Here is a 9,151-nt window from a genome sequence, read left to right on the forward strand (position 1 = left end):
GGTGGTGTGAGGTCCACTCACTGTTTATGTGAGTGGGTGTAAGTTACATTACATGTAACTTAACACTTGCCTTATATTTAGAAGTTGCTAGTCCTGCAATCTGTCCAGGTTGTATTCATATTTTTCCTTTTTTTTTTATTATTTCCATTGTTTTTCCATTGATGAAATTATTCTAGGGCAATTATCTACCGATTATTTTTTTTTGTTCGTTTTTTTTAAATATACAATTCTTTCTTCTTTTGGTTAAATTCCATCTGAAGTTATATTTTTTTTGCATTCGTCCACCTCCATTTTCATGTTGTGGTGTTTTTAAAAAAATATACAATTTTTTCTTCTTTTGGTTGAATTCCACCTGAAGTTATATTTTTTTGCATCCGTCCACCTCTGTTTTCATACTGTGAAGAGAACTAGCGGAATATTAGTTAAATGACTTTTTTATCCCTAAATATAAAATTACAGTTTTACCCTAGATAATGACTTTTTTGCCTCCAAATATAAAATGACAGTTTTACACATTGAAGCTTACAACCATACCATATTCAAACACAGAATCTACACATTCAAACATCCAACAGCCCCATTCATTCATTCAAACAAACGCAGCATCTGGTCAATCTCCAGAGACAGTCTCTCCTCGCAAAGCTTTTCCCACTTTCTGTTGCCATATCATGAAAGTGAGAAAAACTTCATCAAAAAAGACGCACAATAGCAGATAAGCAATTCTTTTATTGTTACACAAATTTTAACACCATTATATCAACTCAATTACATAGGCTAAGATTGCATCAAAGAACACTAATGCAGATTAAAAATAACACATGTCAAATGCGATCACATCCACTTTTCAAAAATAAAATATTTGTATTGAATATAGAATGATGTTAATATACCGCACTGAGAGTGATGAAACCAATAGTCAATGATAAATCGTGCACAAACAATGTAGTGTATGTTTTGAATCATAGCATCAATAAAACAAAACCCAAAAACTAGCAATTTTACCCAAAAGAAAATTAAGTAAAAAACAAATAAAAAAATTCATAAATAACACAAAAACCCAAACCATTATTCATTCAATTAAGGTAACAAAATATTAATTACAAAAGAACCCAACTTTCTATTTTTAAGCCGATTTCATTACTATCTAAAAATCGAATCTCAGCTAAAAGGAAAGTTAAAAAAAAAAAAAAATTTGAAACCTGTTATTTAGGCCGAAAACGAAGAGCATTGCGGTACGATGCGTTTTGTCTTAGTAGAGATAAAGCCAGCGAGAGAGAGCTTTTATACTTTGCTTTGAGATTTTTGTGATGTTATTCTTTGGTTTCTGTCTGCGGCTTCCAATCCCGAAGAAGAAGAATTGATGACCAAGTTAAACAACGTCGTTTTTTGTTGTACAGGATGAAATGACAATTTTAGCCTTTTGACATCAGTAAAGTTATAAGAGCGTATAAACAGAAGTGGATGGGTGTAAGAAAATGTAATTTTAGGTGAAATTCAACCAAGAAGAATTGATTTCTGTCTGCGGCTTCCAATCCCAAAGAAGAAGAATTGATGACCAAGTTAAACAATGTCGTTTTTTGTTGTACATGATGAAATGACCATTTTAGCCCTATGACATCAGCAAAGTTATATCGGCATAGAAATGGAAGTGGACGGATTGGAATTCACCAAAAAAAAAAAGAATTGTGTATTTTTAAAAAAATATGAAAAAAATAAGTGGTCTGTAGATAATTGTCTATTATTCTATTATTTAGTCCCTGTGTTGGGTTCTTGGCTAATTGAGCTGGATTGACTTGCCCAGAGGCTTCACATGGAAGGGACTGTTAAAATTATAATTGTCACGCAAATTTTGAGATATGTAAACCGTTATTTGTATAGTGGGTAGAAAATCTGCGAGCCACGTGGCATCACGATCTTGTTTTTCGTATTTTGGCTCTTGCCTTTTTCATGGTGCATTTACTAAATTGAAATTGGAATAGATAGAAACGAGAGTAAGAATTTGAAATTGAAAGAAATTATTTATTTAAATTATATGAATCGAATAATATGTTTGATAAGCTATTAATATGTTTTCTTTGTCTTATAATTAGAATCAGAATGAATTAAATTGTTATAAATTATTAAAAAGTCCTTAATAATAATGACAATAATATTAATTAAAACGACAACAATAATAATATAAAATAATAACAACAATAGTTAATAATACTAATAATAATGTCATTATTATTATTATAATAAATAAAAATTAATAAATTTGAATAAATAATATTAAAATAATAATAATGACATTATTATTATTATTATTATTATTATTATTAACTGGGGTATTTTGAGAATATTGAAATGTAAAGGGGGTAGAATTGAAAGTCTAGGGAATGAGAGACTCATTATTAACCCCCCATGAGAATCAATCTTTCATTTCTCATTTCAAAATTGTGGTGGGTTTGATGATTTTGATTCTGATTCATGCCTCAATTTTATGAAGTAAACACCACCATTAATTATTTAAATTCTAAATTCCAATTACTTAATCCAAAAAGTAAACGCACCATTATTTCGGACATAAGCTTTGTCTCAATCTCAAGAGTGACCTTATGAAATCTGATTTTAACTCACGCATAAATCTTGACCACCTAATATTCTTTAGCAACAACCAAGATTCTTGGATGATTCAGTGGGGATTGTGCTTGGGTTGATTAAAGAAACGATTCAATATGGTTTTAACTGGCAAAATTGGACACATTTTGTGCATACCAAATTAAGAACTTTAATAAGGGAAAAAGAAATATTGCTTTAATTGATGGACATAGAGAGAGGGTTAGAAAAAAAAACATGGGAAGCAAGTTCTTTTCCGGATCACCTTAATAACATCAAAATATCATTCAATGTTGTAATAACGTAAGTAGTAACTTGAAAGCATTTCACACGTCCAAAAAACACGCACAAAAAGGCTTAAATTGACGGCAATGTTCTCCAAACTAAAATGTGTGTTTTTATGTGAATGAGACAAGATTAACCCCGAAGCAAGGAAAGGCCACCACGTGTCAACTGTAGAACGAGGAGTTAATCATCCCGAACGGAAGGAAATGATCAACTGTTTTGTCTCAACCGTAGCTAGCGTTAAACTCATATGCTGCCACCGGTTATTCCAGTCAAAAGCTTCATGGGTCAAAGAAAGCTCACAAAGTCTTTAATTTAAATGCGGCAAGAGTTTTTTAGTGGGTTTAAGAAAAAGCAGATGGGTGTTTTTCAGGAGGTTTTTGGTTGATCAGTCATCAGACAGAAAAATAACTGTAAATGACTAAATGTATAATCGAATTAACTGTTTAGATAAAGTTTAATGTGTTTGATTTTGCTAAAGGCTGTCTGTTTTCAGGCAAATATTCTATTTTTAATTGGAACATTTTGATGTCCGAGAGGTACAGTTCGATCGTAATGAAAGTTCATTGATTTGTTTAAAAATAAAGCAAGAACTGAAGGCTATAGGGTACGAGGTGAATTTTCTTCAATGCCCTTTTGACTGTAAGCATCTCTGTCTCTACCACTACATTCATTTTTTTTTTTAATATAGAAAGTAATTTTTATTCTAATCATAGTTGACAATTGCAGAAAGTAATTTTTATTCTAATCATAGTTGACAATTGCAGATTACTGATAAGATTTTACAGTTGATCAATAGATTTTTCCAGCTTAAAATTTTGATGAATTATTTATTCTTAGATAGTGACAATTAAGAAAGTTTAGATTGCTGCATTTTCTGAATCTTATTTGGCAATGTTGGGAAAATATGCTCTTTAAAAGTATATGAGTTTATTTAATTGTAATAAATATTTTTTTTGATTAATAAAATAAATAATATATTTTATTCAAATATTTTAATTGCATTAATATTTTGAGTAAAATCCATTTAATCATATTATATGTATTTATGTGATCACCATATAGATTCACAGAAGAAATAAATATAAGTTATCTTATGATTAAATAAATTAAGTTCGCAGTTGATAAATAAAGTTGGACACTTTATTTAGGTATAGACTGTAATAAATTTATTGAATGATTTATTTTAATCATGTATGAATTTATTGATGTAGTACGAGTATATTGAACATGATCACATATGAGATTTAATTAATTTTATAATAACTGTCAGACTTATCAATTCTCATTTCTCATAGGTATTGATTTTATTGTAATATTAATCTTGAGTTAGTTATGATTTCATGATTGTAATTTGTTATTCCATTTGAGTTACCAATGGGCACGACACACACTTGTAGTCAAGATCACCCGGTATCTTGGTGGGAGCAATTATAACTATTGGAGTTATAGATTAACAATATAGAATTTGTACAACACATCTTTTGATGAGTTTTCGGCACTTGATCATAGAATTCTCTGGCCAGAGTGTGTCAACATATTTAGTACGTTGAAAATGATCATTAGAGAAAATCAGTAAGTATCAAGGAACAAGATGTAATTAAATTGATTTGACAATTGAGATATCGATTTAATTAACGATGTGGTAGAAAGAATTATGCAGTAAAAAAATCAATGTGGCATGGGTCGAAATATTATTCGAAAATACTATCATAGATAACATAAAATTATGGAGGTCAATTTCAATCTTTTAGTGGAGTAGATTTGAAATTAAATAATTGAGCTAGTTTAATTACATGCCTAATTATTGTAGCTACTATTGTATGTACCCATATAATCCTCGGGTTAGCTCATTTAATTGATTGCACCGCTATTAAATTAATAAGGAAGATAACTAGCTATTTGGATTAACTGCTTAAATATATTATTTAGTGAGAGACTCTATTTGATATGCTTGTGTGTAAGGGGACTTGTGTTATTTATAATATGGGACCTTATAACACAAGAACAAGTAACGTCACTTTTAGTTTTATTATTTTTTAATTTAAATCAAATGTGATTTAATAGAATTAAAAAATTAATAAATATGGAGCCTAGGGTTTCTATCAAATTGAGATATAAAATGGCTTATTTTCTCTAAAAAAAAGTAAGTAGCCACATTATACGGATCAGAGAAAAATATTTTCTCTCTCTAATTTTGAGAGAAATATTTTCTCTTACTAGTTGCTTTTAGTAGCGATAAAGGCCCCACACGTCAAGTGCAGATCAATATTGAGTCATAACTTAGAAGATCATTGGTGACGGATCGTGATCTAATAAGATTGGTGTGTTAGCCTAAAGGGCTACACATAATGTAATTTTGATGATAACAAACATATGTATTAAGTGATTTAATAGATATTGTATTTCACATTTTCACTAGTTTTTGAAGGGTAATATTTATGCAAGTGAATCAAGTGAAATCAAGCTCAAAACACTTAACGGACAACGGCGAAATCAAGAATAAAGTTTAGAGCTCAACCGACAAATTAGTGCGATAAATTCTTGTAAAGCCGGTATGATTTAATTGATGCATGATTTAGCATTTGAGAAGCTCAAGAGATTAATTTAATTAATTACTTTTTATGAACTAAAAGGTTTTATTTTTATAAGATAAAGTACCTTGTGGTTTTGAGTAATTTGGACTTAAATGCAAAGTTTTGAAATCTTTTATTTTAATAAGTATTATTATTGAATTTCGGAGTTGGACCTTTTTACAAACATTTGAAATGTTTTGGGCTATACTATAATTTATGAATATTTTAGACTAAAGTGAAAGGTTTTGAGAACTTTAAAAAATATGGGTATTATGTTGAAAAAGACCTTTTTGCGAAAGAATAATATCTTTGGGGCCATATCATAATTTCAAAAAGTTTTGGAAAGACAACTATTATTAGGAAATTCTGAAATTAGACCTATTTGTAAAGTTTTATGACGTTTTAGTCCGTAGTATAATTATAGAAAGTTTTGGGCCAAAATATAATTTTAGTGAACAGTGTTACTGTAGCAAAATTAAAAAATAACGGTAATATCACTGTTCATGAGCGGCTAGCTGGATAAATCAAGCGCTAACCGCTTGGGCGCTGGAATTTGCCTATAACGGCTAGTTTTCGGACTTTAACTATAAAAACTCAACTCCAACTTCATTTTAAGAACGAATACAAGGAAAAACAAGATCATATAACATATATTGAGCTTCCATTTCGTGAATCATCATTTGTTGAATTATCATTGAGCTATAATTTGTTTATCCACTCTTAAAGAGAGTTTCATTATTGTGATTTTCATTTCTCATCAAATTGTGAGTGTACAAGTGTGAGAAACACTTGGGGTGAAGAGATTGGGGATATAATCTCTTATTGTAAAGGTCCATTGACATATTGGAAGTCAATTGTAAATATTTGAAGCCTTGGGAGGTTTGGATAGTGAAATCCTCAAGCCGGGTGAGCTTGGAGGCGTGGACGTAGGCGGGGATAGCCGAACCACGTAAAAATTCTTGTGTTTGTTCTCTTCCCTTACTCTTTTAATATTGTGCTTGATTGAATTTATTGTTTTTTATTTGATTAAGACAATAGATTAAATTGTTGTACGAATTGTATTGCATAAATTTTAAAAACCCAATTCACCCCCCTCTTAAGTTGCATAACTTACATTTCATGGTGGTGACAGATCGTGATCTAACAAGAGTGGTGGTACGGCTCGTGACCTGGGAGTCTAGATTAATTTAGCGAAAAAGCAAAATCAAATTGTCAAGATATAATTTTCTAGATTACGAATTCTTATGTATTGGATGAGATCGGTCCTAAAAATTTTTATAAAAATTTAAAAAATTGATTTTTCTCCTACAGGTAAAACATAAGTGCTTGTGAAATTGTTTATTTAGACTAAGGGAATGTGATATTACAATAATCAAACTATAGAATTTGGAATGATTTTTGCAGCATCTACTAGAACCAATCCTAGATTTCGATAATTGAATTCGTCTCTTGCATTACTTTTCAAAGAAGTAGTGCTTGTTATTTGATGAGATGTTATTTCCTTTGCTTGTTTTTTCGTGTTTTTCCTTTTCATGGCACTGGACTGCCAAACTTGGTCTTCTTCTTATCTTAATCTCAAATGGCTAAATTTACTTGTCATCTTCGTTGTGTTTGCAAACAATATCTTTCTTCTGAAGTCATAGTGTTATTTATTGGAAAACTGCTGATCATATTCAATTATGCTTTGTTATCAGGGAGTATTCTAGGTGTGTGACTCAAGCGACCAGGCTTGTTTTTAATAATTTGCTTAGTTTCTGAGATATGGCGTTGCCAAGGAAGTTATATCATGGTTTCAGTGGCTATGAGGTACCTATAGTTCCTCATGCATCTAGATCATCCAGGGTAAACAATTGCTTCTGCTTCAAGATGCCTTTGTTTTATCTTTGTGTATAAAGAACATGCGTCCTAATTTCTAATTTTTTATTACTGATGGCAGGGGAAAGTACCAATTAGGAAGACACATGAGGACAATCAAGTTTGTACGTTTGAAATTCTAGCTAGTATAGCTGGTGAATTGTTGTAAGATGCTGATAGTTCTGCTCCTAATATTGCTAGTAAGGATGATCAAAATAACAATGTTGAGTGGGAAAAAGAGGACGAGGGAAAATTATTGAAGACTAAGCCTCTTGAACATTAAACTTTTGAGAAGAATAACTTTCCCCATATGCGTGGGTTGCGAGGGCACCGTCAAACCTACACAGTGAAGGAATTGTCACATGATGACAAAATTTTAATTTTGATACCTATACAATATCAAAAAAATTTGATCAGCTAGAGAAAATATGTTTTGCTGATAAGTTTCCTACTGTGAGTAGCACAAATTCAAGTGGAAGCTATTCTGGAGACTTCCCTTACTTGAGAAAATTTATCGGAGGCCATGTTATCAGTTGAATAGAGCCAAAGTTCGAAGCTGAATTGTTGATTAATCAGAGTAGAAGGTCAGAAAAAATATATTCTACTACAAAGTGGCCCAATTTCAATAGTAGAAATGCATGTCGGAGTCCTTCTGGCAAAGTATGCGGAGGGTCCCCTCAGTCTAGGGCATTAGTTAAAGGCTGCTTGAATACAGAGGAACTGCACATGAAACCTCCTGCTCTTGTCAGTTCAGATAGTAGCTCTTTTGTTTAGGGGCCGCAAAACTTTTGATCATTTCTCTGAGTATTTGTTGATATAGAAGTAGCTAGAAGAGATGATGACGAAACATCTGTTCAGTGCTCCTAACTGGGAACCATAGTGATAGCTTATAGACCATCACCTAATGTTGTGCACCGAAGGAGTGAGAATCTATCCGGGTTTGGACACGGGAGTGCTGCTCCAAAGATGAAGGGTAGGGCTTCTCTTAAAATTGATGAATTGTTTATTCATGGTTTAATAAAAGTTAGATTATACACTATTGTTATTATTGTATATATGTATTTTTCCTATTAGTGTTGTGGAAAAAGTTCTTGAATTAAAAAACTTATGAATTAATATCAGTTTCTGTTTTTAGATTGATGTTTTTAGATTGGAAACGGAAACTAGTTTATTTCAATGGGAGATCCTATAATACTCACCAAAGATCTCAGAGGATTTCTTCAACCAAAAAGATAAAGTTGTTTAATCAAATCCCTCTATCAACATCTGATGGAGGGTTTCAGTGTAAAGACATATTTAATTCTCTTGATTACAGAAGCAATGGTGATAACCACTGCGGAGATGAAAATACAGACGACTTCCAGTTTTTTTGTTTTGTATTTTCTATGTTTCTGTTTAGGTTTAGGCTTTGGGAATATGTCCAATTTTGGCAGAATAATGTTAGCTTTTGCATACAGTGAAAGAATGATCATTGGCAGGATTTCAACAGGTACCTCCTGAACCTTCTAGAGGTTGCAATGGTAAAAAGCCTGTGAAAAGATTATTTGGAACATCTGATATTACGGTTAGGTTATTTATCATGGAAGGCTCTGACATGCCTTTGTTTTTGGACTCAATGAAACTTCATATCAAGTCACTCAAAGTTCCAGACCTTCGTATTGAGATTCCTGCAACTGCAACTGTTGGTTCATTGAAGGTTTGCGATACTCCCATATGTGACTTTCTTTTCTTCCATTTTGGGTTTATGTTGCTCCCTTACTATGTATATAGGTGCCATTTTGGTCCCTTAACCCAAGTTCTTTCCGTATGATTATGTTGGGGCTATAGTTATCCATTGC

The 9,151-nt window shown here is 31.6% G+C and overlaps 1 long non-coding RNA gene across 1 annotated transcript; it reads right to left on the reverse strand.

The window, feature by feature from the left end:
• Positions 1 to 418: 418 nt before the first annotated feature.
• Positions 419 to 2,050, reverse strand: LOC107177398 (uncharacterized). Its single transcript, XR_001508484.3, has 2 exons — positions 1,200 to 2,050; positions 419 to 655 (listed from the first exon to the last, which is right to left on the reverse strand). It is a non-coding gene; the product is annotated as an uncharacterized LOC107177398 (long non-coding RNA).
• Positions 2,051 to 9,151: the final 7,101 nt, after the last annotated feature.

Source organism: Citrus sinensis, chromosome 6, assembly GCF_022201045.2.
Source record: "Citrus sinensis cultivar Valencia sweet orange chromosome 6, DVS_A1.0, whole genome shotgun sequence".
Lineage (NCBI taxonomy): Eukaryota > Viridiplantae > Streptophyta > Magnoliopsida > Sapindales > Rutaceae > Citrus > Citrus sinensis.